This window comes from Lissotriton vulgaris, chromosome 8, assembly GCF_964263255.1.
Source record: "Lissotriton vulgaris chromosome 8, aLisVul1.2, whole genome shotgun sequence".
Classification (NCBI taxonomy): domain Eukaryota; kingdom Metazoa; phylum Chordata; class Amphibia; order Caudata; family Salamandridae; genus Lissotriton; species Lissotriton vulgaris.
This window is the reverse complement of record NC_141696.1, coordinates 1,007,284,363-1,007,297,712: the sequence shown is the minus strand read 5'-3', so window position 1 is coordinate 1,007,297,712 and position 13,350 is coordinate 1,007,284,363.

Sequence of the window (13,350 nt, the reverse complement as noted above, 5' to 3'; positions counted from 1 at the left end):
ATCATCTACAGAGATCACTTTGCGTACAAGCAATACATTACAATCCACATGGGGCCTACCGGAAATCAAAGGACACCACAAGTGTGGAAATTGTGTTTCCTGCACCTTTGCATCAAACACTAACGTATTTGAACATGCAAGTTTGAAGCACACATTGGAATTCTTTTCCAATTGTAATGCACGAAACAAAGTATACTTCATATGGTGTCCCTGTGAGTTACCATACATTGGCCAAACACAACAGCCAGTAAAGGCTCACATTGTACAACATTGCCGTCGGATAAGACGCTCTGTTGCCAATGCCCCTTTGGTGTCCCATTTTGATGAAAAAATCATACTGCAGAGGACATTTCAGCGTTGCATGTGTGAGTAACTACATATGTTTTAAGGCAGAATATGTGAGCGTTGGAGTATGTATATGAGACGATGTGAAGTGAGTGTTTTGAAGAGTAGCTGGATGGATGTGTGTGTTTATTTATATGAGTGATTGTTGAAGAGAGGAAATATGTGTTAGTATCTCTATAAATAAATTCAGTAGTGTGCCTATGACTGTATAGGGTAGTAAATGGGAGTGTGATTGATTCTTTGCATGACTGAGTAGGTGTGTAACTCTTTGGATGACTTGTTGTGTGTGACTGTCTGTATAGATATATGAGTCCATATGATAGTTCTGTATTTACAAGCGATTGCATGTATGATTGACTATATGGGTCAATAAGTGCATATGTGTGTAGACCTAGGAATTACTGAATTGTTACGTAGCAACTGGAAATTGTGTGTTTTTGGTTTTGAAAATGGTGGTCTGTATTTTGGACTGTGTGTATCAAAGGTTATTTTATGGTTTGAGAAGGATGTATCAGATTGTCACATGGATGATGTCATCAGGGATGTCATTTGAGATGTCATCAGTGATGTCACTGACCATGTCATGAGTAATGTAATATGTGACTTCATCAGCAGTTCATTGTGGGTGCCCGCTATAGTTAGTCAACTAACTATAACAGGCAAATTTCACTGGTTTTGTACGAGTGAAATGTCCAACTAACTATGAAACCTGTGGTTTTTTCAGTGAATTTCAAAGGTTTTTTTAATGCTAATTTCTAACTATAACGACCATGAAACCTATGGTGTTTCAGTGAATTTCAAGGTTTTTGAAATGCTAATTTCTAACTCTAACGTCCCTGAAACCTATGGTTTTCTCAGTGAATTTTCTAAGGTTTTTAAATGCTAATTCCTAACTATAACACCCCTGAAACCTATGTTTTTTTCAGTGAATTTCAAAGGTTTTTTTAAATGCTAATTTGTAAGTATAATATTTATAAAGCATATATTTTTTTCTGCAATTTGCACGTTTTTTTTACTGATATTTTGTAACTGTAACATCCTATATTAATTTTTTCCTTTTATTTTAAATATGTAATGTTTTATGTTTTTTAAAATATATAAATATATATTTTTTTGCATAAATTGTGGAGTCACGTACCCCTCGTGTACCTATTACGGTGGGTGTGCGGATTCAAGCCCCCATATTGCTAAAGTCGAGAACGATGTACTATGTATATTAGAGTAAATCATTATATAAACTTAATATAAAAATTAAATATTTTTGTTTGCATTGAAGTTATATTATTGTTAGATACATTTTGCGGAAGTCGTGCCGTGTGCGTGTTTGGTATGCGACGGGTGCACAGTTCCTGGCCCCGTGTAATGTCATATACGTATGGGATCGCGTCTTGTGCGTGTTTGGTATGTGACGGGTGCACAGTTCCTGGCCCCGTGTATTGTCATATACGTACTGGGTCGCATTGGATGCGCGACTCCCGTAATTATTTTTATGTTTTAAAACTATATGTATATAACTTTAATGTATATATGAGAGCAAGAGATTATCTAAACTGTTTATAAAAATGATATAATTGTACTTGTGATAAACTTATATTATTGTTAAATATATTTTCACGAAGTTGCGTCGGGTGCGCGACTCTCATGTGTTTTTAAAAGAAAGCATTTAATTGGTTTATAAGGTTTTCCATTCAAACAATTGAAGGATCCCATCCATTTTTGTCATTCTCTCTGCGGCATCACTGGAGAGACACTTGTTCTGCTTTTGCAGCTACTCTGTAAATGTTTTTGGTGTTTGGTGGAAAACTATAGAAATGGCTTCTACAAATCCTGATCATAACTTCCATCTGATGACGAAGACTTTCGAAGAACCACCTCCCCAAAAAAAGACCCGAATCCATTGTCTGGAAATTTTTCAACTTTCCAAATGGTGAAAAGAAAGTTAAAGCTCAGAAGCTGAACTGTACTCTATGTCCTCGGATTATGTCAAGAGGAGTGACAAAAAGTATTCATCTGGGACATCGAGCATGAACAATCACCTGCAGGCGATCCATCCTAGACATCTTGCATGAGAGCAGCTGCGACGTGCACAACAAAACATGCAGAAGCTGACCAGGGAGCTGGTCCCAGCACTTCTGAAGCCTCAGGCACCTTGTCTCGAGGTCCGGACATAAGGTCAGAATTTGCCAACTTGGAACAGCATTGCATAAAATGCAAGGCCATATTATGTTGCGGTGAACAATCTGTTGATGCTGTTTGTTCTGCAACAAGGAATCATCGCTGCTAATTTTTTGTTGTTGTATTGGAATGAGTTTATAATTCCAAAAGTTAAGACTTTAGCCTGATGCTTTTTTGAGTGTTCAAAAAACACCAAAAAATGTACAAAATAGTTTCAAAAAACACACAAAAAATTTAAAACGAAAAAGAAGAAAAACAATAGTTATTTTCAGAACTACCTTCTCTAGTTAAAAAAGAGAAATAACTGCATGCTAATGTCTGGATGATTACATGAGTACATGTGTAGAGCATAATTGATTCAAAGAGTGCATGGGTAATGCATGGGTGATTGTATGAGTGCATGAGTACTGCCTCTATGAGTGCACAAGTGCACCTGTAATAACTGAGTTATTGCATGAGAGGATGGTTAATGCCTGGGTGATTGTATTAGTATATAAGTGGTGGATGAGCGAGTGGAAGAGTGTATCAGTAGTGATTGGGTGATTGCATAAGTGCATCAGTAGTGTCTGCTTTATGGAATGAGTACATAGGTAGTGGTTGAGTGATAGAAAGAGTGCATGGATAGGGCCAGGGGGATTGTATAAGGGCATAAGTACAACATAGGTGCTTGTATGAGTGCATGGGTAGTGCCTTTGTGATTGGACGAATGCATAGTAATGCGTGAGTGATTGGACAAATGTATAGGTTGTGCCTGAGAGATTGCACATGTGCATGGGTAATGTCTGGCTATTTCTTAAACTATGAGTAGTGCTTGGATGATTACATGAGTACTTGGGTAGTGCTTGTGTGATTGAAAGAGTGCACGGATAGTGTCTGAGTGATTGGATGAATGCATCAGTAGTATGTAGCTTCTTCTACAAGTGCATGGGTACTGCCTGCTTGATTGTACAAGTGCATGGGTAATGTCTGCTGTATTCCATGAGTGTATGGGAAATGTCTGGGTGATTGCATTACTATATAAGTAGTGCTTGGATGATTGAAGGAGTGTATTGGTTGTAATTGAGTGATAGCATAAGTGCTTCAGAAGTGTCTAGGTTATTACATGACTTCATTAATAGTGCCTGGGTTATTTCATGAGTGCATCAGTAGGATATATGTGCTTCCATAAGTGCATGAGTAGTGTGTGTATGATTGAACTAGTGCATGTGTAATGCCTGGGTGATTGTAAGAGTGGGAGTGTAGTTTATGGTGATTTTATAAGTGCTTCTGTAATTAAGGACTGTTTCGATAATTGTATGACTAGCAACTTAGTGATTGGTGGAGTACATAGGTAGTGTACAGTTGAAAAGAACCCTGAATGACAAATGTTTGTGTTATTACATCAGTGAATGACGAATTTCTAAGTCCTTAGAGGACTACTTTTCAAAGGCCTGGGTAAATGTATAAGTGTACACATAATGCTTAGCTGATAGCATATGTTATAGCTAATACCTAGATAGTCAATTACTGTATAAGTAGTGCCGAAGTGATTGTATGAATGCAAATATAGGGCCTGGGTGATTAGTGAACTGCAGGGTTACTGCCTGACTAGTTGAAGGAGTGAAGGAATAGTATCTAGAAGATTAGATTAGTGCACACATAGTGCATGGATGATTGGATTAGTGCATGGGAAGTACCTGGGTTATTGCATGAGTGAATGAGTAGTGCTTTACTGATCAGAGAAGTGCATGGGTAAATCTTAAATCTGGTATTTTTAAAGCAAACTACTCACCCCTACAGATCTGAAGCCACTGAGAGCTCTCATAAATTTAAGTGACCTACTGGACACTCACATGGTGCGGTGCCTTAATACATTTTTTCATCTTACTTTGTGTATTGATGTAGATTTCAAACTCATTAAAAGTAGTTTGTAGTTGTTTCATTGTAAACTAAATTTATAAAATACACAGTATACTGTCCAGATGTTGTACTAAGTCCATCATGGAAAATAATAGCCACTGCTTTAAAAGTTCTTCCTGAAATAGAACCTTGATCTGCTACAAAAAATTTAATTTTAGTTTCCAATTTTGTTCCATCTGCTCTTTAACGTTGTAGCATTAAAATGATATATTGTCCAAATCTTTCTTAAATAATGTTGACAACATGTCTGCTTTGCAGTGAGTACATTTCTAATTTTGATTCGCTTATTTTACTAATTGGTTAAAAGTCACTGTTTTGCAATCAGGTATTATCAAATATATACATTGTTCAGTGCCTATTTCAGTGGTAGAAGAGAAGGAACAATCTTCACATTTTTGCTCCCATCTGTAACATAGTCCAAAGAGATTTTCAATTTGTATTCCTTCATCTCCAAATACTCCAAGCAGAAACATAAGAACTTCTTGAGCATCTTATTGTACATTAAGTGTAAATTGTAGAGAACCAGTACATATATCCAAAAGATGCTGTACGCCAGAAGCAGTATGTATTTTAGTTTTATCAGTTGTCAACTTTTCAAAAATATAATGTAACAAAGAACAGAACCTTTTTTGTCGATTTTCTATAATTTGATACTGTAGATTTTCTAAAAAGAATACAACATTCACAATTACATTAGCATATCAGTTTATACCTGAACTATTTTCTAACTGATATCCTACAATTTCATCATCCATGTCCATTTCCTTTTTCAATGCAGCCTCATCATTCTCTTGAATACTTTTCTTCTTTCAAACCTCACCAGAATCTTTATTATATTTTCGTTTTAGACAAACTACACATTTTTCATAAATAGGATATGGACCTAAGTCAGGAGTATACAGTTTTCTTAACCTATTATACTCTTTTACACGATTCATTTCTGCACTAACCTTTGATCATCAAAATTATTCAAATACAATCCAGATAATGTTCTTACTCGAGACAATGCAACATATTCCATACCCTCTTTAAACACTGAACTTCCAATATTTACCATAGCAGTATCTACACTTCAACCTTGTGATTTATGAATGGTCACTGTATATGCCAACGAAAGTGAAAACGGTGTTCTAAGAACACACAAATCTTTTACAAGCAAGAAACGAACAGCACAACATCCTACCTGGTTTACCTCTTCTATCTGATCAAATTTAATCTTAAAAAATTCGATTCCTTCACTATTCTGAAAATTTACATAATCCACAACTTTTCCCATTGCTCAATTCACTAAACCTTTTTCAACATCTAAATTTAGCCATATATTATCCGACAATTTAGACAGACATATAACGTCTTTTCCAAACCAGCAGTTTTACATATAGATTTTTCCAAATAATGTAATTTTGACTGTCATTTGTCTCACAGAAGAATAGGAACTCCTTTTTGTTCTATTTTATCAATGGCTTCCATTTTCATTATTGGTTATTTCTCCAGTTTCAAAAGTTCTTCATTGAATGTAGAGCACTCTTTCAGTGTTGACATACGGCAAAGTATAGACTTATTATCTCCAATTTTCTTCTAGATTATTTCAGGTACAATCTTTTCATTTGGAAACCAGTTTGTTAGTGGACGACTTTGTAAAGCTTCTTTGCCATCTTTTGTCAAGACACCAATTCTAATATCTTGAAGTATGTTGTCATAATGTTTGTCACTTGCTTGTCGCATATTCTTAATTAGTTCTTTATATTCAAAATGCGACCAAATATTTACATTTCCAATACTTTACAAAGATTCTTTAGTATCATCATGGTGAAGGGTCTTAAAAACTGGTTGTCCTTTTACAGGAGTCAGTTGTAATAGGTCAACCAATACAATGACATGTTTTCCTCCTAATTAAACATCATAATCTGTTTTTAGAATCAGTTGCAATCTTAAATGTACAAAGGCAAGCATTAAGTTTGAGACCATGCTTACCTCATCAATTATCAGAAGTTTCATTTTCTTCTATAATTATGACACTTCATACCAAGCTTCTCCAGATAGCTTGTGATATTCCAACTTGTTTTCATGGTCAACTGGTAGCATGAGTAAACAATGTAATGTAATCCCTTTAATGTTGTGTGCTGCAAACCCAGTTGGAGCGGTTACAAAACAAGAGAAATGTGAGTCAGTCATTTTCTGTAGATAACTGGTCAAACCTTTCATCAAGAAACCTTTTCCGGTTCTAGCTTGCCCACTGATGTACATAAGAATAGGTTTAAATAGTGTACATTGCCACTCTTTCTTTTTGTGCAGGAAACCATGTTGTATCTCTTGTATAACTTGCTGATATATGTCTTTCTGTTCATAATGTAGTTGTTTTTGTAACATTTCCAAATCAATAGTCTCCTGTTGTGCTTGTTGCATTGCAGTTTCGACTTCAGTCATTGCTATTGCTGCTTCATTTTCAAGAATGAGTTCTCCTAGTGGATCCTGACTTAGTGCAGCAGAACCCTGACTACTTTGAGAACTGTCTCTAGCTATTTCATCTCCAATCGTACTTTCTTGATTAATCTCTTTGTTCAACATTTTTAGTTAATTTGAGAATATTGGACATTCAATGCTATCTTTATATGCATTGGAGGAATCTTCATAGCAGTCAAAATCTCCAAGTAATTCCATTTCAGTCCGCAAAGGTTTGAAGAGTTGCAGATGTGCTAAATAGAAAAATATGTTTCATCTGGAGATTTGCAACTGAGTTTCCTGTGATTAATAATGTTTTACCAAAGATCCTTCACATCCAGTTACTGCATAATTTCCTTCATTTATGTTTTCCATAACATTTCTCTTAAAGCTGTAGTGTTGCAGCACTTCATAAAGACATATGTTTTCCATGTGTGGATTTCTGTTAGGATAGTACGTATCCAACATATTTGTTTTACCAATATCTGTACTTTCCAGTTCATTCAATGCAAAGTATTTAATTTCTTGTACAGATTTCAATACTTGATTTCGTGTTTTAGCAAGTCATAGACTTACCCAAATGATTCCTCTTGACTTTGAATATAAACTCGCAGAGGTCAACCGATCTGAACATTCATAGGATCCAATCTCTCTATGTGAAAGCATCTTCAAACAATAACTGTACAATTTTTTCCTGAGACTCTTTTCTTGTGAAATTTCTTCCCACATTTCTTTCAACTTCGTCTTTTCTGACATGGTTATATAAGATGTAACGTAGCGACCAACAGCAATGGAATTATTTGCAACATACTGGATGTTCATATTTGCATTCCATATCGTCAGAATCACCGGATTGTAGTCATTAATATACTTTGACTCTTCTCTTCTTTTTATAGTGTAAGTATTCTTATTTTTAGGTGATAATGTGTCTCACTGTTGACATAAAACTGTTAACTCTTACTTTGGAAATTACTGGACGTGGAAATCCAAATCGAAATTTTGTATAAAACTTTCCTTTTGACTTGTATTTTCGTCGACAATATTTTCCACATCAATGAGTTTGAAACCGTATAACTTGCTGTCTTAATGTATTTTGAGCTTTTGTTTTTAGAATCGCACAGGTTACATAGTCTTCAATGAAAGAGAAAACACTCTCATCAGAATCGTTTCCAAATTTAGGTGCATCCTTGATCCATAATAACATATGTATATGTGGAGCACCTCTGCCTTGATACTCCTTTTTCCAAAAGAAATCAATAACTTCTCCAGGAGGTGGGTTATTTTTATTGCAGATAAAACACATTATAGCTTGAAACCTATGATTAAAATATCTTCACAAGTTGACAGGATCGAAGAAACACAGTTCTCCAGGTGTCTTGAATTCAATATTTTCGACATTTGAATACGCTTCCCCAAGAAAATCAAGTAAATTGTCTCATTCGAATTCAGCACAGCTTAGCGTAACAAACCACTTAGGACTTCCTAAATTCCTTAGCATACATTTCAGTTCTGTGTGACGACGATACCAATACTCATTAGTACCACGTTGACACACCATCAAATTAATCAACTGTGATTCTAAGTGATTGTCTCTTTGTTCCACTTTATCCATAAATTCCGTTGCTGAAAGATGTGTAACATAAAGTCCTGCTTCTAATATATGGTTTACTGCATATGAAAGTCCAGGCAAGTCACTTTCAAACAAAAGATGAAAACATATATGTAATACATTGTTGAAATCTTGGATCTTCTGAATACAATCTTGTTGTACGATATTCTGAAGCTAGAATCTGCACAGGTCGTTCATCATATCGTCCACCTTTTCCAGTGGGGAAAAGCTGTGGAAAACTACAACCTTCTAAACTTCTTTCCCAAACACACATAGGAGTTCCTTTGGCTTTCTTCATTTGGAATAATTCAATAGTATTTCCATTCACTTCTTTTGAATGTAAAGGATGTACACTGTAATGTTCATAAATTTCTTCAGTCCTGGAGACATCCACTTCTTCGATTTCGCCAGTTGAAATTTCTGTGTCATCTTCATCTTCATCTTCATCCACAGTTATGTTTTTATAATAAATGTTGTTTTGTGTTTGATATAATGTAGCAGTTTTAACTTTGGTGACATCTACTAACTCTTGCCATATTTTCCGACTCTTTGTAGGTACACCATTAACTAGAATAACTACAGGTTCAACTTCTTCTCTCTCTACACCAACTGTTTCAATGTTTTTTTTTAATCCAAAGGTAAGTACACAACTCTTCCTTTTAAACCTCTTACTCTTAGTAAATGTGTAGGAGACAGCTTACCTGTTTTAGGCTCTATACGAACAATAACCTGTAACGGGTGCACAGACTGAATAGTATAGATTCATATGTATTTAAAGCTGTTAGTTCTAAAGGAATATATACCAACTCTAAATTATTATGTACAGCTCTAGCTGGCAATGTATTCTCTTTTAGTTTGTTGTAACAATATTTACAAATTCATTGATCTCTACCCAATTCAAAACAGCCTTCCACCAAAAAATAAGCACCAAATTTCTCCCACTTGTATTTTCCTTTCAGTTTTTTAGGTTTAAAGTATTTTATTGCATCATTGAAAAAAGAAACAATACAAACAAACAACTATAGTTGTCTCAAAAGGGGTAGTGCAAATAGTTCGCTATAGGGGCGCAGCCTGCAAATGCAGTGCATTAGGTCCATCATTTCTCAGTTCCTTATGTCAGGTGCCCATGCAGGTGAGACAATCCCAAAAACCAACTCCCTCTTACCCAACTCCCCCCTTCCCATCCCATTGCCGAACTCCCCGCCCACCCTCCGTACTGTGCTAAGGGTGCCTCACTTCTTCAACTTTGCGGTATGTCCACCCCTTCCCCTTTACTTTCTTCCTGAGTATTTCATGTGGACGGGCTGCCGGGGATGTCAGCCGTAGCAGTCTGAGGTATCTGGGACAGGTAATTTCCCTGAATTCCGATTGTAACAATGTATGGAATGGCAACCACAACTCCTCAAAAGTGTCCACCTCTCCCGCCACCTTAAGGGACATCTTTTCCATTCCCAGGACATGCCATAACCTGTGTAACCAACCAACAGCAGTGGGAAGCGTGGTAGTACGCCAGTGAATGAGTATGTTCTGGATCGCCGAGCCCAATGCGATCGCTATCTGTCTACCTGTCTACCAACGTCGGAATCCAGGAGAAGGCGCTGGAATGGATCATCTCCTTCCTCGATGGAAGAACACAGAGAGTCCGTCTACCACCGTACAAGTCAGAGGCCACCGAAGTCATCTGCGGCGTCACTCAAGGATCCTCGCTGAGCCCAACCCTCTTCAACGTCTACATGAGCCCCCTCGCGGCCATCGCATGCCAACACAACCTCAACATCATCTCCTACGCCGACGATACCCAGCTGGTCCTCTCCCTGACCAACAATCCCGCCGCCGCCAGAGCCAACCTTCACGAATGAATGAAAGAGGTAGCCGAGTGGATGTCGACCAGCCGCCTGAAGCTGAACTCGGACAAGACGGAAGTCCTCATCCTGGGATCCTCGCCCTCAGCCTGGGACGAATCCTGGTGGCCCCCCGCCCTGGGCACCGCACCCAAACCGACAGACCACGCACGCAACCTGGGCTTCATCCTGGACTCCTCCCTCTCCATGACCAAGCAAGTCAACGCCGTCTCCTCGTCATGCTTCAACACCCTGCGCATGCTACGGAAGATCTTCCGGTGGATCCCCACCGAGACCAGGAAGACTGTCACCCAGGCACTCGTCACCAGCCGACTGGACTACGGCAACGCCCTCTACGCCGGAACCACCGCCAAGCTCCAGAAGAGACTCCAACGGATCCAGAACGCCTCAGCCAGACTCATCCTCGACATCCCACGACACAGCCACATCTCCGGACACCTAAAAGACATGCACTGGCTCCCGGTCAACAAGAGAATCACCTTCCGTCTCCTTACCCACGCACACAAAGCTCTTCACGACCAAGGCCCGAGCTACCTCAACAACCGCATCAACTTCTACGCTCCCAAACGACACCTCCAATCAGCCAGTCACGCCCTCGCCGCCGTCCCCCGCATCCGAAGAACGACAACAGGAGGAAGGTCCTTCTCCTACCTGGCCGCCAAGACCTGGAACTCCCTCCCGACCGACATGCGCCTGACCCAAGACCCCCTCGCCTTCAGGAAGAAGCTCAAGACCTGGCTGTTCGGGTAGCAGCTGCACCCCCCCCACCCCTTGCGCCTTGAGACCCTCCGGGTAAGTAGAGCGCTCTATAAATGCCTATGATTGATTGATTGATTGATTGATTAGATCTCAGGGGATACATCAGGCCGTTGGGCAAATCTAGCAGGACATAGGCAGGGAAGCGGGGCAATTCAATTTCGAAGCATCGGTCTATCTCCTCCAACACCTCCTCCCAATAGGGACTCAATAAAGGGCATTCCCACAGGACATGAGTAAGTGTGCCAATCTGTCCACAGTCTCGCCAACAGGTCTGTGGAATGTTATGATTCATTTCGTGCAGTCTTTCGGGAGTGTAATACCAGTAGGTGGATAGCTTGGTGAACGTTTCAGTGAGTCCAGTGTGATAAGCAGAGTGTCGTGCCCGGTAGGAAATGTGGTCTCAGTCAGTGTGGCTCAGCGGCCTTCCCAGCTCCCGTTCCCAGCGCTCCCATCCGGGATTGTAGTTGTGGAAAGGGGGGGGGCTGCAGGAGCTTATAGAGATCTGAGATGAGCTTGGCATCTGAGGAGCACGTCACCAGCCATCGCTCATAAGGCATGAGCTTTTGGTCTGCCAGTTCGCGCACCTGCGGTTGGAGTGCCCAGTGACGCGCCTGCATGTATCTCATGCGCTCCGTTTCAGGCAAGTTGAACTCCCGTCGAAGGTCCTGGAAGGGTATGGCGCCCTCCGGGCCATACATGTGAAACAGTGCAGAGCACCGAGCCTCTCGCCAGAGCGCGAAAGCTCCGGGCTCCATACCGGGGCTGAAGTCTGGGTTCTCAACTATTGGCGTAAACGGAGATGGAAAGGTGGTGAGTTCATGTTTACTGTTCACGGCATCCCACACCTGAAGTGGGACCCACACGACGAAGGACGCATAAAGGTTGGGAGGGCAATGGGATCTGCGCAGGAAGGGTACCTCCTGTAGCGTTCTGCCCGCCACCGCCTGATCTTGGAATAACCAATGTTTGTCAGATTCCCACCTGCTCCACTCCACCAGATATCATAGTTGTGCCGCCTGAAAATATTTGTGCAGGTCCGGTATGCCGAGCCCACCGGACTCAGTTGCCAGCGTGGCCAAGGCTCTCTTGAGCCTGGGTTTGCAGCCTTGCCATACGAAGCGTGCGATGTCCATCTGGGCCTCTCTAATCCCCCCCTTAGGGGGCTGAAGCGGGAGGGCCCGAAAGAGATATAAGACTTGCGGTAGGAGGGTCATTTTCACCGCGGCTATTCTGCCCAGCAGCGATAGCGTTCCTTTGTCCCAGCGGGTCAATTCTTCCTTGATTTTCTTGCCTAAGGCCGTGTAATTGGCTGTTACCATGGCAGGAATAGAGGGAGCCAGAAGGATGCCCAGATAGGGCACCAGATCCCATGGCCAGCTCAGGGGGAAGAGTCTCTGTAGTTCAGTTCTCGTGGTGGCAGATAGCGAGATATCAAGGGCTGACGATTTCCCCAAGTTCACTTTAAAGCCCGCCACCGTGGCAAAGGTTTCCAACTCGGCGATGCAAGCAGGGAGCGACTTTCTAGGATCATCAAGTGTCAAAATCACGTCATCTGCATAGAGGCTGAGGGTCTGATCAAACTCCCCCATTCGGATGCCCGTCACGTCAGGGTTCTGATGAATCCTCTGAGCAAATGGCTCCATATAGAGGGCGAAGAGGAGCGGTGACAGCGGGCACCCTTGTCTGGTGCCCCTCTCTATCACAAACTTGTGGGAGCTGCAACCATTCACTCTCACCACTGCAGACAGGAATCTATAGCAGTTGAATATCAGGTGTCGAAACCTCTCCCCCACCCCCAGCTTGCACAGCACCTTCTCTAGGTAGGGCCAGTGCACCCGATCAAAGCTTTTTCCGCGTCTATGGAGAGAAGCATATGTTCTCCGGGGACCCGGGAGGCCTTCTCCAGTACATGGACCACCCGTTTGGTATTGTCGACCGTCTGCCTACCGGGAACAAACCCCGCTTGATCCGGGTCCAACAGCCCCGGCAGGTGGAGTGCCAGACGTGCCACGAGGACCCCTGTGTAGAGCTTGAGGTCCACGTTTAGGAGCGAGATCAGTCGGTAGGAGCCGCACTCAGTCCGGTCCTTGCCCGGCTTGGGGATCACCGACACTGTCGCCTGGAGTAAGTCCGGAGGGATAGCCCCCGGCTCAGAGAATGAATTGAAGAGGCGTGTCAACAGCGGCGCCAAGTCTTGGCAGAATGTTTTGTAGAAGAGAGGGGTGTACCCATCAGGGCCCGGGGTTTTCCCAAGTTTGA